The 27,371-nt window shown below is 43.0% G+C and overlaps 1 protein-coding gene across 7 annotated transcripts in view; it reads left to right on the top strand.

Moving 5' to 3' along the window:
- Nucleotides 1-27,371, top strand: part of LOC127572447 (myosin light chain kinase, smooth muscle-like) — a 238,168-nt gene that overhangs the window by 26,353 nt on the left and 184,444 nt on the right. The gene's annotated exons all lie outside the window — the stretch shown is intronic.

The raw sequence follows: 27,371 nt of genomic DNA, 5'->3' as shown, positions 1-27,371 counted from the left end.
TTTAATTCATTGAGAAACATCTGGTCTTATTTAGCAGCTGTGTACTGGATAGTAAGTTTTCACATAAAATAGATTTGCAGTTTATTTTCTATTGGCATTGGCGATCTTTGACGATGCAGGAGTCTGCCTCAAGATGAAAGCAGTGTTGCATGATGTAAACCAGTCTTGTGCAATATGATCAGATTATTTTTGATTGTGAATTGCCAAAATAAATTTGTATTATATAACGTACAAATCACTTCTGTGCTCTGTTACTTTGGAAAATGCAAGAAAATCCAACAAAATTTCGGTAACACTTCACTTCTGACTGTCAACATCTGAGTGGTCATCTCTTATACCTACTCCTCTAAGGCTGCCTTAGATAGTAAGCAGTTCTCCTTCTTTGAATATGCACCCCACCCTGTAAAGTCCCATGAACACAGAGATGAGCTTTCCCTCCCATTTTAGCAGGTTAAAAGTAGCGCTGTAAGAATCTTTTCTTCTGTTTCTGCTTTCACTTACACAGAGCAAGAATTTTGCAGTGAGAATGTTTCATTACAGAAAAAGAATTTGCAACAGAAGGCTGTAGTAGACAAACTCCGTTCAAAGGGATAAAGAATGTTTTTCATAATTGGCTCCTAGTTAAAGTACATAATCCTTTTATTTTGTTTCAAATCTGTACTTTGATCTGTTCCAATTAAAAAGCTTCACCATACAGGAATCATGAATACCTCAAATGAAGTTCAAAGGATTTTGGCACAACTTCCACAGAGGATGCCAGCAACATCTGAAAGTCCTTTACAGATATTTACTGCAGGTTTAGTTTAACTTGGAATGAATGACTCATTTGATAAAATGTAGGAATGCACTGTTTCAATACCAGTTTTGCTTGCCCTGCATCTAGTCTAATGAAATTAATGTTTAATTGACAAATTGCTAACCTTTCAGTGTCAGTGTTGGCTTCCTGGTCAGACTGTACCCTCCAAGTCAGAAGATCATTCATGCAAAGCCTTTTTTTTTAGACAAATGCACATTTTAATATTGAGGATCAATCCATTGCCTGAGGTGTTAACTTTCAGCTGAGACATTCAAGTAGAACCTCATCTGGTTGCTCAGGAGGATGGAAACTATTCCATTACCCTATTTGAAGAAGAGGAGGGAAATTTTACTGGTGTCCCAGCCAAAAGTTATTCCTCAAATATATCACAGTGCACATGTTGAGCTCCTGTTTCCAAATGATTGTAAAGTGCATTGGGATTTCTTGTGAATGTCAAAGGTGCTAAATAAATTCAACATGTTCCCTCCCTCTGTGATGGATGAGGTATGGTTACTATAAAGGCCTTGGGTGTAATGAAGGAGAACAGATAATGTTCCTATTGTCTATTAGGTCTTTAACAGGGGTTATAGATGGCATGTCCTTTAAGAAACAGCCTGATACCTCTTGGAAACTGGTTGGTTTACCACCCAAGTGATGTGGTAAAAATAGTCATCCATATAGTTTATCTATTGTTGAATTTATTGCTGAATCTATTGATGCATTGTCCAATACTCAGAATGTTGTTTTTATATTGCAAAGCTTTTATTGCTCATCAAAGCAGAAATAGTTCCTGTATAGTTATCAATGAAAGTTTGATAACTTATCATATTAGCTAGAAATGATGAGACTAGCCTTTGAATCCCAGCTGCTTTTGTGTTGATGTTACTTTGGTTCCCTTAATAGATAAACAAAGGAATTCTCCAGTTAGTGACTGGATGGTCAAGTGGCTCCCTGGTTGGGAGAACCAGGGAGGGAAGTCTAAACTTCAACTGGACTTAAGCTCTTCCTGGCTGCACAAGGAAAATCAAAATATTAAAATATTGGCTAGGGAATTTCAGAGCACCTTATGGAGTGGGCCTGGATGTGTTGGGACAAAACCCACTTTGGTTGTTTTAAGTTTCACCCAATGTTTGAGGCCTTGGTCACAACAAAATGGGTGTTGCATATTTTCACTCCTGAACATTTACTGCCAACACCAGGATTAGGTTGGCCACAGACTTGTGCAGTGGCTTGTGGATAGGATTGTAAGGAGGAAAATTGGGTGAGTGAACATTTCAGCATTCCGTGTTCCTGGAACCAGTGTTCCAGTGCTCACACATCCTTGTGTAGATATCAGTGGGAAGGAAGAGATTGGGACTTCTTTTACTTTGGGGTGGGTGAAGATGGTGTGACAAGCTTGGGGGCTGTAGAGAGGAGCTTTTGTATCCTCCTGGAGATTGGGGTCTTGAGCAAGTAGATGTAATTTTGTGGGGATGGGGTAGGGTTTGGGCAAATATTTCACTGGCCTGCAAGTATTCAAAAGCTGTATTGCTTGTGGAAGGCCATTGTCTCGTGCATACCTCAATCCTGTAGGAATTGCAAGGGTGACTTGCAACAGGAAGTTTCCAGTCAAATTTAACAAGTGGCACAAAATGACCTGATGTAGTTATTATTGTGCTTTGTTGTAGAAAAAAAAGTTTTCAATTGTGTAATGTTGAAACAAATCTGATATGAAATTGAGTCTCCCTTGGTATTAGTGGTTTTTTATTTAATGAATTTTTCTGGCCCCATCCACTCCTCCTGCTCAGTTGGAAGAGTAGAACTCACAATGATATACTGTAACTGGACCTACATTTGTAAGAGGGGCTGCCAGTTTCAGCAGGTGTCCTCTCTGCCTGCTCAGAAGAGGTAGGTAAGCTTCATGGACAGTTCTAACCGTGTGGGCTAAGACAGGCTGCTGATTTGTAATTGCTCATTTTCCATCCAGGGACAAGGCCTAAGGCTACACTTCCTGAGGTTTTTAGTTCATTAATTCAAAAAAGCTTTACTGAAAAGTTAAGTGAGAATTAAATTTCAAATCTTAGGTATTTCTGAACATCTACTTTTAATTAGTGTTGGATGACCAGAAATTGTTGTACTTGGTTCATGAGTGGAATATTTTGAAAGTTAAGAACACTGGGGCTGAATGCTTAAAACTGACCAAGGTTCTCCAGATGGGTTCTCGCCACAAATCTGCAGAACTGAAGCAGCACTTTGTTACTTTTGTTTTTTTTTGTCTTTTTTTTATTTGAAAATGCTTCTGATCATACAGTAGAAATGTAACTTCTTGCAAGATTAACTGAGGGATTCTATTGAATTTACATTAATCTGACAGAATTATTGTTGTGGAGGATACGAGAGATTTAGATTGTTAAATTTTAATCAAAGAGGGAAAAAACAACAAATTAGGAAATGTTGCATGGAGAGGGAATTTTGCTATGAGGAAGACTTGCATGTAATAACTTGCAAACAGTAACTGAACTCTGTGAAATTTCTTTGGAGGAAATGTTGACGTCAGCCTCTTGTTCCTTTACAAATACTTTAGGGTTCAGAACATCAGAACTAACTGCTTTCAGTAGACGGATATAGCAACTAGAATCCTAAGAAAACTTTGAGAAAGCAGCTTAAGCTACCTGAGCCTGAAATTCATTCATTATCCCCCACTACTGCTGTCTCCTACTTTAAGTCATCATTTTAAACCTACCTCTTTGACAAAACTGCTGGCCTAATATGACGTAGATGAGTGTCAAATTTTGTCTGATAATGGTCCTACAATTCATACTCTGCTAGAGGTGCTATTATTTTTCATAGATTGTTAGCATCTATAGAGCTTTGTTTTAAATTGGTTGTAGTTCAGTGGGTGCTTGTGCGGTCACTACCTCTGTCAAGTAGAAAAAAGATCTAGGAGTATCCCAAATGATTAAACTTCCACTTAAATTAGTTTATTATTGTCACACGTTCTGGTTAGTGAAAAACCTTGTTCTGAATGCCATCCTTACAGATAATTACATTACAACAGTGTACTGAGGTAGTGCAAGGGAAAGCAATAACAGAACACAGAATAAAGTGTTACAGAGGAGGTGCAGTGCTGGCAGACAATAAGGCACAAGGCCATAACGAGGTAGGTTTTGAGGTCAAGAGCCAATCTTATTGTACTAGGGGACCATTCAATAGTCTTATAACAGCAGGATAGAAGCTGTCCTTCAACCTGGTGGTACGTGCTTTCAGGCTTTTGTATCTTCTGCCCAATGGGAGGGGGAGAAGAGCGAATGTCGAGGTAGAGTTTATTGTCGTATGCACAAGTACATTTATGCACAGGTGCATGAAAAACTTACTTGCAGCAGCATCACAAGCGCATAGTATCATAAGCAGCATTCACAAGAAAAAAACATAAACACAACTTTTACAAGAAAGAACACAATTAGAACAAAAAAAAAGCAAAGTCCATTTCAGTGCAAAGTGTCAACGTGGTCATAGTGTTGCTAAACTCTAGTGATTAGGGTCTTGCTGGTTGGTTCAAGAACTGAATGGTTGAAGGGAAGTAGCTGTTCTGTGGGTGGGGTCTTTGACTATGTTGATTGTTTACCAAATTGGCGAGAAGTGCAGACAGAGCATGTGGAGGGGGGCTGGTTTCCATGATGTGCTGAGCTGTGTCCACAACTCTCTGCAGTTTCTGGTGATCTTGGGCAGAGCAGTTGCCATACCAAGCTGTGATGCATCTGGATAGGATGCTTTCCATGGTGCATTGATTAAAGATTGGTGAGGTCAAAGGGGACATGCCAAATTTGTTTAGCCTCCTGAGGAAGTGGAGGCACTGATGCACTTTCTTGGCTCTGCTGTCTAGGTGGTTGGACCAGGACAGGCTATTGGTGGTGTTCACTCCTAGAAACTTGAAGCTTTCAATCCTCTTGACCTCAGCACTGTTGATGTAAACAGGAGCGTGTGCACTGCCTCCAACCCCCCCCCACACCTTCCTGAAGTCAGTGACCAGCTCTTTTTTTTTGCTGACATTGAGGGAAAGGTTGTTGACATGACACCATGCCACTAGGCTTTCTATCTCCTTCCTGTACTCTGACTTGTCGTTATTTGAGATTTGGTCCATTACAGTGGTGTCACCTGCAAACTTGTAGATTGAGCAGAATCTGGCCACGCAGTCATGAGTGTATAGGGAGTAGAGTAGGGAGCTGAAGGCCCAGCCTTGAGGCACCAGTGTTGAAATTAATTATGGTGGTGGTGTTGCTGCCTATACTTACTGACTGCAGTCTTTCTTGGTCAGGAAGTCAAGGATCCAGTTGTTTTAATAAAAAAAAAATGTGCCTGACCATATACAAATCATGCTAATAATTTATAATCTGAAATTATATTGTCAAAATGTCTTTACAATTCCAAGATCTTTCACAACTGGCAAAGAGCAATTGAACCAAAAGAACTGCTAGTAGGCTTTTCTCCCTCGGCATTGGTGGGGGGGGGGGGTTGGTGGTGTGAGAACTTCGTACTAAGAATCTGGAACTCTCTTCACCTAAAGGCTGTTCTTGAAGCTTAGAACTGAAGTAAATAGCTTTGTTTGCAATAAGAAAGTTGATAAATGACTCTGAGGCACAGATACACACCACTATGGCACAGCAGCAGGTTGATTAGCCTGCCTTTGTTTCTAATGTTCTGATGTTGTTCAGTAATATCTATTTGATTAGCAGACTTGTGTTGCTAAATAAGCTGGAACATTACCGGCAACTATTTTCAGTCTTACCTTCTCAGCAGAAGCTGGGCAGGTGCACATAAATTAGGAGCCAGAATAGGCCACTCAGCCCTTTGTTCCTGTGCTCCACACGTCGATCAGATCATAACCGATCTGACTGTAATCCATACTCCGCATTCACACCTAAACCTGGCAATCATTTAGCCCCAGGTGAACAGATGAAAGTGAAAAAGGACATGACCCTTTGTAGCTGTTTCCTGATAATAAAAAAATTAATTTTATTTCAAAATGAATTACCTTATTACTTTTGGAAGATTTGCTATTTGTTGTGACATATTGAGTGCATGAAGTATTAGGATCTTAAAGCAACCTGTTTAATTATTTTCTTTGTTTTATTCAGCTACAAATCGTTTCCTTGATGCTTAATGATTTCCAGCTGTAAGCAGCTGCAAATATTTTGCTGGCAATTGGCCTTTGAGTGGAATGAGTGCAGGGATGCTTTGTTCTAATACTCTATCTGCGCTCCAAAGTATTTGGATTTCCTGTTGAATAACAGTAGCTATATTGCATAAGAAAGCTGGAATTTAAAGGTGGTTCTGTTTTAACTGCATTTATTAAGGTCATTGCTTCATGCAACTGTGGAGCATTATATTTTCTTTCTGTTATCAAAACTGATGAAATTGCAAGATTATTTCTAAATCTCCAGTGGAGTGTGGCACACATCAGTTGTTTTCACCTAAGTAATTAGGCTGATTCAGTAATTTTAAATTCAATCTGTATAAGCTTCATCTGCTCAGACAAAGAAAAGTAATCAGTTCATGTTCAAAAACTTGACTGATTCTATTTAAAATTTTAACCTACTGAGAGTAAAAGCATCATCCAAGTATGCTCCTGTATCCTTAGGAACCAGCATCAAATAACTAGCATTTGTGAATAGAAGTGTTGCTCCTTCAACTTTGAAAAGGAACTGAAATAATTGAAACCCAATAATAGGCTGCAAAGAACTGAACACATCTCCATAGTGATTTTTTTCTTTTATCTAGTTTGCTAAATGGGAAAGCAGTGAATTAATCCCACTTCTTTAGATACTCAAAAAGACACCTTCTTTTGACGATGAGATTAGGTTTTGTGACTTGATTGGCATTCACACTGGAAAAGAAGTGATTGACAAACACTACTGAGAGTAATATGCTGTTGGATCTTAGTTTTCCTGCTTCACATAGCTGCAACTGGTTTGTATCAAAGCTTCAAAGGAAAATGCATGTTTGGGGTTTCCTTTCTTGCAAAGTGCCATTGTCTTCCAACCTCATTTGTCTCAATTCAATAGATTTGAGGTGACATCTGAAAACCAAATTGAGTTGCATGGCTTGACTCTTAAACAGTCACATACTATAGATGTTGAATTGTTGCACTAAGGAATAACCTATGACACAATCCCTTTTCAAGTGATGACTGAAGTGATTTATTTTGGTTCAGTCAGTATTGGCCTTCATGTTGATTGAATTGCCACTGACATATCTCTGAAGCAATGATGCTTTAAGAAAACACCATTGCCCAGAAATTGGATTGTGCATTTTTGACGTGCCAAATGTGTGCTAATGTTATTTTTTTTATTTATTAAACTTTCATCAAATTGGAAATTATCAAAAGTTGTGTAATTGGGACATGAAGCATTGTTGTTATTGTGTTTTTAAAAGATATTAAAACCCAACCTACAGGTTTCACAGACAGAACTTCTGGCCTGCAGATAACAGCAAAGGTATTGGCATGGTGACCCATGGAAAATTAATCAGTACCATTTAATTTGATCTTTCTATGGTGGCGTTCTGTATTGAGGTCCATCGGCAGTGAAGTTTTATGGAAGTAAAAATTACAGGGGATGATTTTAACACATAAACAATAACTTGCAGGTATACTTTAAATTATGCATGTTTCATTTCTTTCAGAGTGATTACTCCTTGCTGTACTGTTCGTTGATAACATGGGTCATAAATCACAACTTCTTGATTCAATTTCTTCCTTTAAGCACATAATAACTGGTGTGGAGACACATTGTAGATGCTGGATTCTGTAATTCAGTAAATCTGGAATCAGTAAGTACTGTGCATTTGGATGGTTTCATAATGTGTTCAAAGTAATAGGAAAATGGAATTGGTGCTAGAGTGAATCGCACCAAGAAGTGCCTGCTCCAGTTCTTGGATAGACAGGACTTCTCCAGGGAAATATGCAATCTGTAAAATGTGACAAATCTCTGCTATGCACAATTTACACATACAACTGATGCAAATGGATTTTTAAAAAAATTATGTTCTGGGCTCTTGTTTAAATTGGATGTGGTGTATTCAAGCTATCAACAAACATTTCTGTTGCCATTTAATGTCAATAGATTGCTAACTATGTTGAACTTGTGATCATATTGTGTACACACTTGCGTCAAGCCAGTGTTCCAGCCTGTACTGGGGCAAGTCTTCCTGGTCAAAGAAATCTTGGATTTAAAGCTGATACTACACCCGATGTGAAGCTCCATATGGAGACCAGTGGTGGTGTTCGGTCTTCTGGATATTCTCCATTGTTACACTGGGGAATCACTTCTCCAGTCCTTTTGGGTCAGATCTGTTGGACCCCATTTGATTTTGGCCTGGAAACAGGGAAGGGAGGAATTTTTAAAAAATTATTTATATTTTGATTTTTTAATGATTCCTGGAAGTTTTAATACATGCTGGGAGTAGGTCCTTGCGTCTAATCAGCCTTGCTGCCTGACTCCAGTGGCATGATTGTCAGGGAGATCAGCCCTCTGCATCAGGCCGAGTGAGTAGGCATGGATGGGGATTGCAGGTGATGAGGTGTATCCCGTCCTATGTCTCCTCCATAAATTCCCCTCACATTCAGAGAGGATCCTGTAATATTCCAAGTACTTATTGACTTCATGGGGTTGGTATGCAGAGATGCTACGTATTTTCACTTTCTGTTACTATCATTGAATCTAGAGCTGCCTGTCATTGTATCACCAAGTTGGTGTTTCGTTAGATTTTGTTCTCACTGAAATACTATTTTAGCTATTTCATCTTCATCATCTAGAATATCACCCAGTTAGATTACCATCAACCCTCTGCACCAACCCCCAACCTGCTCGGAATGCAGCTCATCGAAATCCATAGGTATCAATACAGCTGATGATTAAATTCTGATCATCAATGATTAAAAAGAATCTAAATCGGTATTCATTCAGGGTACACTTCACCAGTGAATGGATTGTTTCTTGTTGTAATGTAATTAGTAGACGAAACAGACTGCAGCAAGGACGCACCATTGGCGGAGGGAGTGAAAGTTGGGGTAGAGTAGTGAGTGTCAGTTGAGCTGGCTGCTTTATCCAGGGGGGTGTCGAGCTTTTTGAGTGTTGTTGGAATTGTGTTCAATCAGGTTAGCCAGCAAGCAATGTACGGAATGAAACTAATCCCACAACCAAAAGATCAGATAAAAAGGCCACAGTCCTGCCACATTCATCATGTTTGGTGATGGATAATTAAATGGGTAATGGGAGAAGATCTTGAAGAACATCCTCAACCATCCTTGAATGAATGCTGATTTGGGTTCTTTTCATTCCTAGTTGATTCTGACTGGCAAATAAGATAAGATTTTCATTATTAGTCACATGTACATTGAAGCACACAGTGACCTGCATCTTTGGCGTAGAATGTTCTGGGGGCAACCTGCAAGTGTTGCCATGCTTTTGGCGCCAACATAGCATGCCCACAACTTCCTAACCCATACATCTTTGGAATGTGGGAGGAAACCGGAGCACCCGGAGGAAACCCATGTGGTCACGGGGAGAAGGTACGTACTCCTTGCAGACAGCAGCTGGAATTGAACCCGGGTCGCTGGCACTGTAATAGCGTCGTGCTAACCTTTACTCTACCATGCTGCATAAAAAGACCATCTACAGAACATATTATTAAAATGCTGTAAGATTGCTGGGTACGGTGCTGATGATTGTGGGTCTTGAATTCAGCAACAATTGAACTTGAAAGGTGTTGAGAGTTAGAAAGAAAGGTGGAACATATAATCACTGTAGCTGCCATGGCCTGCAGAATGGAAGTTTGTGAATTAAAAGGGCAAATAATTCAAACTTTAACAAATTTGGACATACACAAGTAAAATAGATTTAGATTTAGGATGCCTTAGGTGGAATGTTCTTTTAAGAAATGGGATGGTGCCCTACATTTCACCCCCTTCAGCTGTTCCATCAATAACTGTTTCATTTGTCATAAGGTTAAATGTGGAACTATTTGATGAAGGTGCCAGGTTTTATCTCTACTTCCAGAGAAATTGAAACAGTACACATTCATAGGCAGCAAAAACCTGAATATCTGAGCTAGGTGATTAACATCGAGTAACATCAATGCCAAACAAGAGCCAGACAATGACCACTTCCAACAAGTCAGAGCAGTACTATCTCCCTCTTGACTGTGAATGGCATTATTCTGGGTGTGGGGAGAATGTGTGTGGTCACTATTAATTAGACCTCCACTAGATGAAACACCAAAATGATATGGTTACTGACAGCAGGTAAGATGCCTGGTATTCTGTGGCAATTGTCTCTCTTTGAGAGTCCCCTAAGTTTGTCCACTGCAGAGAAGGCACCAGATGGAATATATATTTACTTGCCTGCAAGGAATCTAAAGAAGCTCAACACCATGCAAAACAAAGTGTCCCATTATTGGCATCATGCCACCAGCTTAAACACCCACTCTTTCCACCATCAGTGCACAGTGGCTGCAATGTGCATCATGTACAGAATGCATTCCAATGAGGTGGCATGCCAGCACTTCCAAACATGTGACCTTTATCACCTGTCAAGGCAAGGTCAACAGGTGCACATAACCAATTCCATGTTCTTATCTGCAATTCAAATGCCATCCTGAATCATGCATATTTCTTTGGTGGGTGAAAATTTGTTATTTTTTATTAACAGCAGTGTGGAGTATTTCACCACTTGAAAAAGGTCCACAACCATCTCCTTGAGGGCACCCAAGGCAGGGCAATACATGCTAGCTCTACTAGTGAAGGCCACCTGCTGAGAAAGCAAAAAGGAGAGCATAAGCAACTACATTCATTATTCATCTAATAAATTTTTAAAAAAATCTCTTTTATGTTAAAGTTTTGCTCAGTATACACTACAAGCACAGCAGCAGTTCAAGAAGGTGGCTCCACCATCCTTAAGGGCAATGAGCAATAAATGGTGGTCTTGATGGTGACACCCACAGCCCATGAATCAATATTTTAAAAAAAAGATGCTGCCTAATTCCAGATATTCCTCTCTGAGAATAAACTTTGAGAGAAATTCAATCAAGCTTGAACCAATTTAATTTGAATTTAATTCCTCATTTGAAGGGCATTCACTTTAGATATTTATCATGAACCAATAGGTTTGGATTAATCCAATTATTTTTTTAAATACACAGGATATGGATGTCACTGGCAACGCCAGCATCCCCAATTGCCTCTGAACTGACAAGGTGGTTAAGAGGCAACCACTTGATGGGTCTGAAGTCGCATGTATACCAGACCAGAGAAAGATAGTAGACTTTCTTCCATGAAGGATATTAGTGAACCAGATGGGATTTTTGCAAAAATCCAGCAGTTTCATGGTTACTGTTACCAAGGTTAGCTTTAATTCCAGATTTTTCCATACTTGAACTTACTTTGTCTAACTGTCATGTTGGGAATTAAACTCTCATATCTGGATCAGTGGTCCAGAACCCTGGCTGCTTGTCCAGTAACTTAACCACTGTATGGACATAGATTTGAAGATATGAATTAAAAGTAATCCACTCGGCCCTTGAACCTACTCAACTATTAAATAAGATCAACATTGCTTTAAAATATTCAAAGGCTCTGCTTCCGCCACCTTTTCAGGGAGAGTGTTCCAAAGATTTGTGACCCTCTTTAGAGAAAACAAGTTCATCTCATTTGTCTTATAAGGCATGACTCCTTATTTTTAGTGTCCATAGTTCCAGCTTCTCCCAACAGATGAACAATCCTTTCCACATCCATATGCTTCAATCAAGGAGTTCCCTCTCGCTCTTCTACAGTGGATATAAGCTTACCCTGTACAATTTTCCCTCATAAGACAACCCATCCATTCCAGAATTTGTTCAGTCCTCTGAACTAATTCCTGAAGTAAGGAAACCAATACTCTATACAGTACTCCATTTATGCTAGTACTGTATATAACTGAAGCATAACCTCTCTAGTTTTGTATTCAATTCCCCTAGCAATAAATGTTACATAGAACAGTACGGCACTGGACAGACCATTCGGCTGATGTTCTGCTGATCTTGATGCCAATTTAATACAAAATCTCCTCCTCCTGTGTATCATCCATACCCCTCCATTCCCTTCATATTCATGTGCCTATCTAAAAGCCTCTTGAACTCCATCAAACAGCCTGCTTCCACAACTAGCCCTGGTAACCAATTCCAGACACCTACCTCTATGTTTTTGAAAGAAACTTTGCCCCTCACATCACCTTTTTAACCACCCCGCCCCCCCGCCCCAGACCTTAAAAACATATCCACTGGTGTTTGACACTTCTACCCTAGGGAAAAGATTCTGCATCTCTACCCTCTCATAATTTTTTTAAAAAACCTCCCTTAGGTCTCTCCTCAGCCTCTTGGGAGAAAAACCCAAGTTTGTCCAACCTTTCCTTGTAGCTCATACCCTCCAATCCAGGCAGCATCCTGGTAAACCTCTTCTGCACCCTTTCCACAGTCTCCATATTCTTCCTATGTAGGGGTGACCAGAATTGCACGCAATACTCCAAGTGCAGTCTGACTAAAGTTTTATATAGCTGCAGCATGACTTCCTTCCTCTTATACTCATCACCCCTACCAATGAAGGCAAGCATGCCACATGCCTCCTTTACCACCTTATCCATTTGCGTAGCCACTTTCAGTAAGCTATGGACCTGGACCCAAAAATCCCTCTGTACCTCAAAGCTATTAAGAGGCCTACCATTAACTGTATACTTTCTCCTTTCATTTGACCTCCCAAAGTGCAACTCCTCGCACTTGCCTGGATTAAACTCCATCTGCCACTTCTCTGCCCATACCTGTAACTGATCTAAAATCCCAATGTATTCTTTGATAGTTCTTTGCACTGTCCACAACTCCACCAATCTTGGTGTCATCCACAAACTTGCTAATCTACCCATTTACATTTTCATTCACATCATTAATACATATCACAAACAACAGAGGTCCCAGTACTGATCCTTGCAGAACACCACTGGTCACAGACCTCCAGTCAGAATAATAGACTTCTACCCCAACTCTGTCTTCTATGGGTGCTGGTCCTGAATCCAAACTTGTGATTCACCCTGGATCCCATGCATCTTTATCTTCTGAATCAATCTACTCTGAGGGACCTTTTCAAGTGCCTTACTGGAATGCGCTGTCAGAAGTGGCAGTGGAGACAGATACGATAGAGGTGTTGAATATGCAGAGAATGTAGCGGTCGCTACCGCGGAATAAAACAAGACTCACTCGGAGGATTGCCAAACAGAACTGGTTTATTTTCCCGCCTTGCGCGGGCCCTTTAAGGGAGAAAACTCCCGCCCAAAAAACCGGCAATGACGTAAGTCCTATGTCATCAGGACTTTCCCGCGCGAGGGTTCTCCCCGTCGCTCGGAAAGACGAGGCCCGCCGCCATCTTGGGCCTCGTCGCTCCGACACCGCGTGACCCGACTGCCGAGCCGGTTCGCCCGACTAGACGGTGAGTCGCCACACAACCCCCCCCCAGAACCGGTGAGACAGTCCCCAAGGTCCGTGGGCTGTGCCAGCTGCCGCTTAGGGGGGCGGCCTCTGCGTCGCGGCGTGGCAACCTCGACAGGCTGTTGCAGATCCAAATGGGCTGGTTTGAGGTGGTCCGCCGTGAAAACCTGTTCCCTGCCTCCAATGTCCAAAATAAAAGTGGATCCGTTATTCCGTATGACTTGGAACGGTCCCTCATATGGTCGTTGCAATGGCGCCCGAGGTGTGCCGCTGCGAACGAAAACAAACTTACAGTCCCGTAGTTCCTTGGGCTGGCAGGATGAGGCTTGACCGTGCCATGAGGTGGGAATTGGGGCCAAGGCGCCAAGCTTCTCGCGCAGTCTTTGTAGGACTGCTGGGGGTTGTTCCCCTTGGTCCCGAAGGGCAGGTATGAAATCCCCGGGGACAACTAGTGGCGCCCCGTATACAAGCTCAGCTGACGAAGTGCGGAGGTCTTCTTTGGGGGCAGTGCGTATGCCGAGCAGGACCCAAGGCAGCTCGTCAACCCAGTTAGGACCCTTCAGGTGGGCCATCAAGGCCGATTTTAGATGGCGGTGAAAACGTTCCACCAACCCGTTTGATTGAGGATGGTAGGCCGTGGTGGTGTGCAGCCGCGTCCCTAGCAGGTTCGCTAATGCAGCCCAGAGACTGGAAGTGAATTGGGTGCCTCTGTCTGAAGTGATGTGGGCCGGAACGCCAAAACGTGAGACCCAAGTTGTGAGCAGCGTTCGGGCGCAGGAATCAGTTGTGATGTCAGTCAGGGGGGTTGCCTCAGGCTACCTCGTGAACCGGTCCACGATGGTAAGGAGGTACCGGGCTCCTCTTGAAACCAGCAGAGGGCCCACGAGGTCGACATGTATGTGGTCGAACCTCCTACGGGTAGGCTCGAACTGCTGTGGTGGGACCTTGGTGTGTCGCTGGATTTTTGACGTCTGGCAGTGCAGACAAGTCCTGGCCCACTCACTGACCTGTTTGCGCAGGCCATGCCAGACAAACTTGCTGGCGACCAGTCGGACAGTAGATCTGATGGACGGGTGCGCCAACCCATGTACCGAGTCAAAAACGCGTCTCCGCCAGGCTGCAGGGACTATAGGGCGGGGCTGACCAGTCGCAACGTCGCAAAGTAGGGTCCGCTGACCTGGACCAACCAAGAAATCTCGGAGCTGTAGACCCGAGATTGCAGTTCTGTAGCTGGGCAGTTCGTCGTCGGCTTGCTGTGCGTCAGCCAGGGCCGTGTAGTCGACACCCAAGGATAGGTTGTGGATGGTTGGTCTGGAAAGTGCATCAGCAACAACATTATCCTTTCCGGAGACATGTTGGATGTCAGTTGTGAACTCGGAAATGTAGGATAATTGTCTCTGCTGACGAGCTGACCAGGGATCGGAGACTTTGGAGAAGGCAAAGGACAGAGGCTTATGATCGGTGAAAGCGGTGAAAGGCCTGCCTTCTAGAAAGTATCGGAAATGTCGGACTGCCAGATACAGCGCTAGAAGTTCCCGATCAAAAGCGCTGTACTTCAGTTCGGGCGGTCTAAGGTGCTTGCTGAAAAATGCCAAGGGTTGCCAGCGGCCTTCGAGTAGCTGTTCCAGTACCCCACCCACCGCAGTGTTGGACGCGTCTACCGTGAGGGCAGTCGGGACGTCAGTCCTGGGGTGTACCAGCATCGTGGCATCTGCCAGGGCGTCTTTGGCCTCAACGAAAGCAGCCGCAGCCTCGTCAGTCCAGATGATGTCCTTGCCCTTACCAGCCAGCAGCGAGAACAGAGGGCGCATGATACGGGCTGCCGCAGGGATGAAACGATGGTAAAAGTTGACCATCCCAAGGAATTCCTGTAGGCCTTTGACTGTGTCGGGGCGGGCAAAATGGCGGATAGCATCCACCTTGGCGGGTAGGGGTGTTGCCCCGTCGCTGGTGATTTTGTGGCCGAGGAAATCGATAGAGTCAAGTCCGAATTGGCACTTGGACGGGTTAATCGTGAGGCCGAAATCGCGGAGGCGGGAATACAGCTGGCGGAGGTGGGAAAGGTGTTCCTGGCGGTTACGGCTGGCGATCAGTATGTCGTCCAAGTAAATGAACACGAAGTCCAGGTCTCGGCCTACCGCGTCCATCAGCCGCTGGAAGGTCTGCGCGGCGTTCTTAAGGCCGAACGGCATCCGAAGGAATTCGAACAGGCCGAATGGGGTGATAATGGCAGTTTTGGGGACGTCATCCGGATGGACCGGGATTTGGTGGTATCCCCTAACGAGGTCCACTTTGGAAAAGATGCGGGCCCCGTGTAAGTTCGCTGTGAAGTCCTGGATGTGAGGGATGGGATAACGGTCCGGGGTGGTGGCGTCATTCAGCCTGCGGCAGTCGCCGCAGGGCCTCCACCCTCTGGTGGCTTTGGGGACCATGTGCATGGGGGAGGCCCAGGGGCTGTCTGACCTGCGAACAATCCCCAGCTCCTCCATGTGACGGAACTCTTCCTTTGCCAGGCGGAGCTTGTCTGGAGGTAATCGCCGTGCTCGGGCATGAAGGGGTGGCCCTGTGGTAATGATGTGGTGTCGTACCCCATGTGTGGGCCTAGAATTTGTAAACGAAGGTGCCAAAATCGATGGGAATTCGGCTAGGAGCTTGGCGAAATCGTCGCCAGAAAGGGAAATGGAGTCCAGGCGCGGGGCTGGTGGGCTGATTTCTCCCAGGGGATAGGTCCGGAGAGTGCTAGAGTGAACTAACCGCTTCCTTCGCAGGTCGACTAACAGGTTGTGGGCCCGAAGGAAATCGGCTCCTAGGAGTGGTCGGGCGACGGTGGCAAGGGTAAAGGTCCAGGTAAAACGGCTGCCGCCAAAGTGTAATTGAAGCGTACGGGTGCCGAAAGACCGTATCGTTGTACCGTTGGCGGCATTGAGTAGAGGACCTGGTGGCCTGTCACGAGTGTCGCGGCCTGTCGGGGGCAAAATACTGACCTCCGCTCCAGTATCAACGAGGAAACGCCGTCCAGATGAAGCAGGCGGGTGGCGCGCTCACGACGGGAGAGGCCGAAGGTCCGGATCAAAAGGTCTTTGAAAGCCTGGTACTTATCTTCCTCCGGAGGTGACTGGATGAAGTCTCCAACCTGGGCAGCTGTCTCTTGGTCCAGAGAGCTAACCACATGGTAGTACTTCGTGGAGTCGGAGGTGATCTGCCGAAGGTGGAATTGCGCTTCGGCCTGGTCAAACCAGACGCTGGGTCGAAGTGTCCAAAAGGTGGGCAGCTTGAGGGCCACTGCGTTGGCTGCTGCGCTGTCGTCCATTTCGCGGGTCCAAAAGCCGTTTGGACCGTCGGGGTCACCAATGTAGCGGTTGCTACCGCGGAATAAAACAAGACTCACTCGGAGGATTGCCAAACAGAACTGGTTTATTTTCCCGCCTTGCGCGGGCCCTTTAAGGGAGAAAACTCCCGCCCAAAAAACTGGCAATGACGTAAGTCCTACGTCATCAGGACTTCCCCGCGCGCGGGTTCTCCCCGTCGCTCGGAAAGACGAGGCCCGCCGCCATCTTGGGCCTCGTCGCTCCGACACCGCGCGACCCGACTGCCGAGCCAGTTCGCCCGACTAGACGGTGAGTCGCCACAAGAATAGAGGGATATGGACCATGTGCAGGTAGAAGGGTTTAGTTTAATTAGTTGTCATTAGCTTAGTTAGTTTGGCACAACATCATGGGCCAAAGGGCCTGTTCCTATGCTGTAGTGTTCTATACCTTTAATACTCCTGCCACCCCACCTCCCCAAGACTCCAACTAGATCTTGCATTCCAACACTGGAGAATTGGACCCTGAGCCACAGGGCCACAAAATGTCCTTTCTTCTGACTATCCAATTAGCCCTGGCCTCCAATCCAATGTTTTATTTCCCCTGATCGATGCAACCGTCCCACCACTGCTTGACAACTTCTTGAATCCAACTCCCAGCCCCAATTAGAGATGCTCCTGAAAATGCCTCTCGCACCCAGTCAGTGTTGTAGAGCCCTGACACCTGACCTGAATCTTTGCTGGTCACCTCTCTTTATACTGTCATCATCATCCTCCACTTTCCTTGAAGACCCCCACAGCAGATTGCTCTTTCTTCTTTCTCCATCCCACCCCCCCCACCCCCCACCACCACCACCACTTGGCATCCTCTCCTGGCTTCTTGCCTTCCTCAGTGACCTAGTTCCAGTTCCAAATCCTCTTCCTCTAGTCACTGGCCCTCTCTTGCCACCAATCTGCCTCAGTTCCAGGCCACATATTTTCCACCAGCGAATAATATCGTCCTTTCAGTAGCACCTGAGGTCCTCACCTTTGGCCACAGCTGCTACTGAAATTTACAGTGGGATAATATACTCGTTGGTACCCCCACAACACCAGTCCAGCCTACCAACTTGAGTACTTCTTGGCAAACTTCTTGTATAATTACAGCCCTGGTTATTATTCATGTGTTTATCAATGGGTTAGCTGACAGTGGGAAGAATCACAGCCTACTCTGCTTCTGTAGTCATTAGATGTCCAAATATGCATTTCCCACTGAAATTACTACATGTAGGCCACCAGTAGGAATCCTTGATGACATCCCCTTTCTTTACCTTATTATAACACCCAATCACTGCCCCAAATGAGATTGGTGAACTTAGTACAGACTGGAAATCAAATCTGGGGGTGTGGGAGTGTCCTCATTCATGTAGTTCATCTGCACACTAAATTATCAGGAGGCTTTGACTGAGATGTTCCACATTTTGCGTTAGAAACTCGTTGAGGGGGAGGAAAAAATAGCAGGATCCTGGTATCTTCTGTTCAGCATGTGTGGGAATTTGTTTGAGGGTAAATGTGTGTCTTAAAGCAAAATATATTCATATATTTAGGAAAAAAAAATGCAAGATAATTGATGGTTAAGATTCTGATGCCTTTGATGTTGTTTCCCTGTGGAGTGTAAATGATGAGCTCTTCACTAACTTGTCTAATTCTTGATAAATGGCTCATTTGTGTTGTTTTGTGGAACTGCTGGTTCTGGGTTTTCAGCGGGGGACCTGTCAGCTTTCCTATTCTGGCTATGAACAACAAGAAGTAAAGCATGAAGACTGAGATGAGCAGTGCAAAGGACTTCTGTAATGTTGAGCATTGAATAACATCAGAAACGTGGCAGTCTATTTCAGTATGGATCTCACAAATACTAAAAGGGAAAGTGGCAAAGTAATCTGATTAACTCATGTTGGTTGAAGGGTAAATATTAGCCAGGAAACAGAACTTTTCTCCTTTTCTTCATATTGTGGCATGGGATTTTTTTATATCCACTGGTGGGTGTAGATGGTGCATTAGATTAACATTTCTTCCAAAATTTGGCACCTGTGACTGTGCACTACTCCTTCAGTATCGCACAAAGGTGTCAACCAGGCCTTTGCAGTGTCAATGTATTGACTGAGATTTGATCAATACCAAGCCAAGGCAGAAGTCTCTGTTCAGTGCTCTGGTAATGTGAACCTATCAGCAAGAAACATTGAGATGTTGCCTTTTATAACCTTGTGGGGTCCCAGAACATTTTGTAGCAATTTGCAGCAATTACTTTTGAAATGTACAGGTCCTCTCTAGCTTAGGAATGCCCACCTTTATATACAGCCCATATGTATGAATGATCATTTTGGAGACCAGCGGTATGGATTTGCTGGCTACTGTGGATCTGCAGGCATCTTCTGCCATGTGCGAACTCAGGTCTGACTTGCAAACTGTTTGGGAACTGTTCAGTGGACTGCAATGCTCCACAAAGAGGAGGTATAGGCTTGATGGGCCAAATAGCATGCTTCTGCATTGCAACAATTCTATTATTCTGTGATTCCTTGATTGTATAAGCAAACTGAAACAACTCCAGGGGAAATCGCTGGATTTCTGAAGTATTGTCTGGACAAAATTTTGGTTGATTTAAGTGATTTCAAAACCACAAATTGTTTGCATTAATAAATGAAAGCCTTATAGTACTCATGCTGGTGTTTGGGATACTGGAATTAAATGTCTTTTTGGCAAAGTGCCTGTATTTACAAGCTCAATTTCAGATTGTATGGTTCAGCCCAAATGCACTTGTTGATGGAATCGACATTTTGAATCAGTTTTTATAGAACATAAACTACACTATTGCAGTTTTGCTTTTAGATTTGTTGTGTGACAAATGTACGGATAGCTAAAATACATTCCTTGCTTACTAAGATCCTATTTTTCCTTTGGAATTAATAACTAGTTAGTAATAAATCTGATTCAGAAACAATGGTATCTTTTTTTGTGCCTAAATTTGGTGAAGCAGCCAGCATAATCAAGGACCCCACCCACCCAGGTCATTCTCTCTTCTCTCCTCTTCCATCGGGTAGAAGATCCAGGAGCCTGAAGGCATGTACCACTAGACTTAAGGACAGCTTCGAACCCACTGTGATAAGACTATTGAACGGTTCCCCTATACGATCAGATGGACTCTGACCTCACGATCTACCTTGTTGTGACCTTACATCTTATTGCACTACATTTTCTCTGTAGCTGTGACACTTTAATCTGTACTGTTATTGTTTTTACCTGTACTACATCAATGAACTCTGTACTAACCCAATGTAACTGCACTGTATAATGAATTGATCTGTACAAACAGTTTGTAAGGCAAGTTTTTCACTGTACCTCAGTACAAGTGACAATAATAAACCAGTGCCAATTTGTGTGTCTCTTTGGGATGACTTTGGATGCAATGACATTTAGTGTGATTGACTGAGACCAGGATGAATTGTAAACTTTAATCATGTTTATTTGAGGGTAATAGTCATAAAACATTGGTTGATTTCTACCTTTTTATGCCTTCAACATAAAACAGCTAATTCTCTATTTGGATTAATGTGATATTTAAATAGTGAAGACGCGTGATATTACACCTTTTAGAAGCTTTCTGGAGGAGTTTCTAATCTCTTTAATCAGATAGCTTGAATAAGAATGGATTCCATATCCTTTACACAGATATAGACATGAGCTAAATGCCAGAAGAGAACTGCATGTTTTTGCCTTCAGCATCAAAGCACTGAAAAGCCTCAACGAAACCATAGATCCAGTTTCTAGAGTTGTTGTTCCTGTTGCTTCAGAGATTAGTGTGTTTTTCAGAGATTAATTATTGCAATTCAGGATCATTACTTCAGGAGCTGCTCATAAAAAGCATCCTTGTCTACTTTATCAATCCTTAAAGCCGTTTCCCTGACAGCTTTACATTCCTCAGGAGGCTAAAGAAATTTGACATGTCCCCTTTGATACTCACCGACTTTTATCGATGCACCATAGAAAGCATCCTATCTGGATGCTTCACAGCTTGGTATGGCAACCACTCTGCCCATGACCGCAAGAAACTGCAGAGTTGTGGACACAGCCCAGCACACCACAGAAACCAGTCTCCCCTCCATGGACTCTGTCTATACCTCTTGCTGCCTTGGTGAAGCAACCAGCATAATCAAAGACCCCACCGACCCAGGTCATTCTCTCTTCTCCCCTCTCCCATCAGGCAGAAGATAGAGGAAACTGAGGACACATACCACCAGGCTCAAGGACAGCTTCTATCCCATGGTGATAAGACTATTGAACGGTTCCCTTATACGATGAGACGGACTCTTGACTTCACCATCTACCTTGTTGTGACCTTGCACCTTATTGTCTACCTGCAATACACTTCCCTGTAGCTGTGACACTTTACTCTGTATTCTGTTGTTGCTTTTATAAGATAAGATACTGTATCTTTATTAGTCACATGTACATCGAAGCACTCAGTGAAATATATCTTTTGCGTAGAGTGCTCTGGGGGCAGCCCGCAAGTGTCACCATGCTTCCGGCACCAACATAGCATGCCCACAACCTCCTAATCCGTATGTCTTTTGGAATGTGGAAGGAAACTGGAGCACCCAGAGGAAACCCACTCAGACACGGGGAGAATGTACAAACTTACAGACAGTGGCCGGAATTTAACCTGAGTCGCTGGCGCTGTAAAGTGTTATGCTAACTGCTACACTACTGTGCCTGCCCTACCTCAATGTACCTGTACTACTTCAATGCACTGTAATGAATTGATCTGTACGAACGGTATGCAAGACAAGTTTTTCACTGTACCTCGGTACGTGACAGTAATAAACCAATTCCAATACTAATACATTGTGTAACTCCATTCATAACTTCTCATAGATTCTGATATCACTTGCACCAGAATGCTTCTAACACCCAGACTTGAGCTAGTAAATGCCAGCTGATGATAATGTCGAAGAAGAGAAAGCTCAATGATCTCTCCCGACCTGCAACACTACAGAATTCAATACAATTGCTAAACTTCTTTCCATCAACATTTGGGTGAGAGCAAGGGTGGGCTTGTTTGCAGTGTTATCATTGACCAGAAGTTTAAATGAACCAAACATTGTGGTTTGAATACTTTTTCTTTCCCATAAATGTAGTTTCTGGTCCATCTACCTCCTACAAAGCTTAAAGCTAGAATGATGCCAGAAAACTATTACTAAACTGGATTGCTGCACCCACAATAACACTAAGAAAATTTGTTTATCCTTTTTGTACTCTTGGTGGTTCTTGGAACATGGCACACATCAGTTACTTGCATGAAACCAGAAGCAAAAGTATTTAATTTCAGAGGATCACCATCTATGACAAAGGCACTAACATTTAGAACAGCTGTGTGAATGGGCATTAGATGTTCACATGTGATATGGTAAGAATCTAAAATTTAGTAATCTCCAGGAATGCCTCCAATCAGAGTTGGCCAATCTACTACAGATGATTAACTAGGGCAATGGGAGCAAACTGCAGCAGCTTAATGGCAATTTCCAATGGATGCACTGTATTGGAAATTTAGTTTCACTTGGGAACTTCCTGGTATCACTTGGAAGATGATCAAATTATTGTGTGTCCTTAACAAAGTGTATAATTTTAAAGTGTACATCCAGCAGAGATTTACTTTGTGGCATTTGTGCTATGTTCTGCTTACCACATTTTTGGTCTCGGGAATGGCTTGCTTATCCCAAATGTGCTTTCGTAACAACAGAAACTAGTATAAACTTGTGTTTTCGTATATTTTGTAAACATACCTAGTGCCACTGGTTGATAATGTATAAACATTGTTTTGGAGGAACAGAACTAATACACTCTTATTAAATAGAAAATGGTTAGTTATTTGTTAAAACATACATTTAATATCTGCTGAAGAATCAAAATATACTTTGCCTTCCCACAAATGTGGTATACACATCCTTGTCTATAAGTGGGAATATTAAATGAACATATTGTTTGCTATATCTGTTGTTGAAAATGTATGATATAATCTGTTTCTGCATTTAATTACAAGCTGCTTGAGCCAACTGTTTTCCTGTTTGTATAATTTATAATTAACTCCACCATGCACAGCAATGTTTCCGACAGGGTTGAAGACTTTCAACGTTTATCTCCAGAATGGCTGCGGATCCTTGTGTTCCTGCAGTGCCTCCCTGGGAAAGGTGGAACTGTGCTGCTGGCTGGAGCTGTAATAGCATTTCATGCTGCTTTCAGGACCTGAAAAAAAATGTTCTCATTGAAGCAGTCAAATTGTTCACGAGTACAAGGCTCAGCAAGAATGCAAAGTTTTGCAGGAATGGTAGGGCTAGTTTAAAGGAAGTATTTGGCACTGGAGTTTTTAAAAGGAAAATATGCAGCCAAATACAATGAGACCAAAAGCCTGCAGCCTGTCAGGCACTTCACCACTTCACTTTCAGGTTGTAGGAGAATAGCCAGAAATTAAGCTGGGGTCAAGATGCATCTACTTGTGCCAAGTCTCTATTGCCGCAAATAAGGTCAGTGATTAAGAGGGAAGTGTGGTTGGAGTGGGGAATTTCAGCCATGATTTTCCTCTTTCGGGTCTAGAATATTACCCGGAGTCCTGATGAAGGGTCTCGACCTGAAACATTGACTGTTTATTTCCCTCCATAGCTGCTGCCTGCCCTGCTGAATTCCTCCAGCATTTTGTGTGTGTGTGTGTTGCTCCAGACTCCAGCATCTGCAGAATCTCTTGTCTCCTAGAATATTACCCTAACCTGAGTGAGAAGGATCCACAAAAATGTTAACAGTTTTCTTCAGTCACAGTTTGAAGGGTGCTGGTGGGCACATTTGAAGTTCCTTTTCAGGAAGGGAGGAGCTGTAGTTGGCTCCACATAATTTGACTGGAGAACCCTGCTGCGGATCCTCTATACTTTGTGGTCGTTGCTCGAGGTCTGACAACTGGCTCCAAATATGAACTAGAATTTCAGGCACAGTGATACCAAATATTTATTATCTGATCAAACTTCGTACACAACAGGGGAATGGTAATGTTGATGGGTACAACCAAAGTATTATTATCTATAGATGTATGAAGGAGATTTATTTACTATGTAGTGATACCTGTACTACTGTAGTTAAGGTAGTCCAAGCATTAGTGTTTTGGATATTCATTCTTTGCAAACACCTTGAATCTTGCGTTCAACTATCTAATCACAGCAGCTTCCGTGGGCAAGTTTCACAGATATTCTAGATGCCCTATGTCAGAAAGAAAGTAGAATATGTTATCTGTCTTTTCCTTGCCACATTCTCGTTGCTTAACAACCGAGGATTGCTTTTGAATTCTGATTACTGTTATTCTGTATGCAAACAGAACACCAATTACCAAGCAAAATGCAATGAATAGTGAAGATTTGAATGTTCTGTTCAAATATACCTTGTCGTGTATTGGAGTAGGAGCATGGGCAAGAATACCAGAAGCATTCCCTGTTCTTTGAAATGTTCTGTGGGATCCTTTACATTCACCTATGCAGACAAGTTGGGTGTTTAGTTTTCTGAATCATTTTTAAACAAGAACTTCCTTTTTTGGGATAATGCCTTATGTTTTGTTTTCTTGCTGTACTGGAGTCCATGACCTTATCTCATTGAGGTGCCCTTCTCTTGCTGCCCTTCTACTTAGGTTGGTTAAAGCCTCTGTCAGCTCGCTCAAGCTTCCAAGCCTGCTCCAGCTCTGGCTGCCCCCAGCTCTCTCAATCTTCTGTTTCCCCAGCCCTCCAGATCTCTAGCTGCCTTTAGCATCACTCCAAGCCCTCCCAGTCTCTATCTGCTTCCAGCTCCTGATCTTTTACTCTCCTCCCAGGCCTTCTGATCTCTTGCTTTTGCCAGCAGCTTGCTAATGTGTGTCTCGCCCCTACCCCTGCTGATCTCTAACTGCCCCCACCACCCTTGGGCCTGTTAATCACATGTTCCCTCCCTAAGGGAATGTTGCATGGGGAAAGGGGACTGATGTGGTTGCTCTTTTGGGAGCTGGCATGGATCTGATGGGCTGAATGGCCTCTGTCATAAGTAAGTAAGTAATCCAGCTTCCTCCAGAGCTTCCAATGGCAAGTCACCCACCCCCCCCCCCCCCCAAACAATTCTTTCATCTGGAAAGGGTTTTGATGATCCACTGGGAATTAGCTTCCCATTGGAAGAATGCCCCCAGGTTAGAAATGGCATATTGTGAAGGGAGAGCAACCAATGAGTTTGGAGGGCTTGCCAGACATTGGGAGCTCAGGGCTATCTCTAGAGAATTCATCACTCTTGAAGGCAATACAGTTATTTTTAACACAGAATTGCTAATCTTTCTCCATTACTATAGCAGCTTATGACAATATCTAGAAGCAGTGGTGTAACAAATAAACACCACTTTACTCAGCTGGATAGATGTTGAGGAAAGTTGTGACTGTACAATCTGTTAGGTGTATGTTCAGAGCTCACAGCCTGACCTCCTTTACAGTGCCATTTCTGGAGGTGCCCGAGTGAAGTGAAGGAAGTTGCTTATCTTTCCCTAGCATGTATCCTCCAGTTTACGGTCCTCTATCATTTCAAATAATTAATCTTGATTGAAGATTGCAGTTGGCTTCCTAATTATAAGAATTAAAATCGGACGTTAATTTTTCAAACCTTTCTTTTTTGGCTTGGCTTTGGATTCTTTTTTAAATCATTCACAGAATCTGGGCACAATGACTAAGGCAGCAATTCTTGGCCTTCTTTAATCCCCCTTGAGAAGACAATGCCTGAAAAGTTCTTATTTGGAATTTGTCATTGTGTTGGTCCTATTCAAAAAAAATCAGAGGTTTAATATTCTTGAGGTTGAAAGCAGTATAATACACAGCACAGTCTGCCCCTGCAAGCTCTGTTTACAAAACTCTGCTCTTAGCCTTTGAACCTGATCCTTAGCTTGATGGACGTCTCATTATTGCATTCATTGCCAGCAATGATCGTCAAGGGAATATCTCTAAATTTTGTACTTAAGCTATTGTGTAAACAGATAGTGAAGTTAGAAAACAGCTCCAAATGCTCATACAGTTTCATTATATTAATGTTTCACTAGATTAAGTGTGAAATTATCTGCGAGCTCCATGGAGCACATAGATACCAGGAGAGTGAACAAAGCTGGGAAACATTACAAGGGAGGGAGTAAATCATGGGAGAAGACAAAGTGGGTCAGGGTCATCTAGGAATGAATATGATAAAGTTTTAATCATTGAACAACAGGAAATAATCAGTGACCTGGAGGCGTTTTGACAAAATTTAATCAAAGGAGGGAAGATGATATGAAATTATGTCATGGAGGGCATAAACATTGTTGTGGCCAAACAGCAATGATTTTATAAGAAGGGGGCACAGTTCAGTCTCAGCTTGCATCCTATTCTAAACACTCTTCCAGTCTCTCAGTGTAGTTACTTTCCCAAGCACAGTGTCTGACTTGCTTCCCTACAATTTACAAGGCAAGAAGAGAAACAAGCAGGTTTTCCCTCTGGGCAGGATCAATGTGTAAGCGGCTTGATCTCAATGGGTAGAGTTAGGCCAATCAAGCACACCTTGATCTCAATGAGTAGAGTTAGGCCATTCTTAATGCTGTGTCTCATTCAAAGTTTTAGATCTGTGTTCCATCTGAAGCTGACAAGGATGGTGTCATGAGTGACCAATGGGATCTGGATGCCACAGGTAACCTGAGCAATTGTCAGGGGCTGGTACTGAGAAATTGAGGAAGAGACCCTCAAGAAGTTGACGTAAAGGAAATATTGTTAACTTGGCCTCTTTGGGCCACTCTGGAGGCACCTCTCATGATGGTCCTCTTCAGGTTAACCCTGCATTGGCCTTCTGAGGCTGGTAATTAAAGTGACATTTGTGGTGCGGGTGACAGTGTGGAGGATCAGGTATGTATTCACTGGCTTCAGTCAGTGCAGGTAAAACCTCACCGGATGGGAGCAGTGGCTTCAGGGCAAATTGGGAGTTTATTGCAGTCTCTTGCAAAGCCAATGATTTGCTGCCTAGGCAGTTGTAACACTACAACTTAGCAGAACTGTGTGTGACTTCTGTGAATAAGTTATGACCACTACGTGTGCAAACAATTTATTGAGAGACAGACAACCTCTGTCGGGGACTCCTTTCAGTTCTGAAAACTGGCTCTGAACACTACTCTGGACCAAAAGGATAAAAAGACTCTTCTTTGCCTATAAGGGCATCTAAGTGTATAATTGAAACATGGGCTTGATGTGGGGGAAAAAAACCTCACAGCACATGTCACTAATTGGGCATAATGTGACACTATATTAACAATTTTACTTGGAAAAAATTGCAGGATAAGATTATTTTCAAACATCAAGAAGATATCTGTGCTTGCTTATAAAATTGTACACAGCTAGATTCTTTTCTTTTGGGATGTGGTTGTTGTTGGCAGGGCAAGTGTTTATTGCTCGTCCTTAATTGTCACTTCGCTGATAGTGAATTATGTTGAGGCATTCTCTTGAACCACAAGAGGGGTGGAGTAGTTGAGACGTGAAAGAAGTACACATAGCTACTTTTCAACTAGTTTCATGTACCAGATAGTTCAATGAAGTGAAACTATTTTAAACATGTCTTGACAAAATAAAACAAAATAGAGCATTCTTCCAAACTCTTCGTTGAGAGTATATTCTTGTTGACTCCCTTATAGTCCTTGAGATGAAGGAAAGGCAATATGAGGAGATGCAATGCAGTTATAACATCTACTAAACTTGT

This window comes from Pristis pectinata, chromosome 1, assembly GCF_009764475.1.
Source record: "Pristis pectinata isolate sPriPec2 chromosome 1, sPriPec2.1.pri, whole genome shotgun sequence".
Lineage (NCBI taxonomy): Eukaryota > Metazoa > Chordata > Chondrichthyes > Rhinopristiformes > Pristidae > Pristis > Pristis pectinata.
Note: the sequence above shows the minus strand (reverse complement) of the source record. Positions and strands in the feature narration are given on the sequence as shown.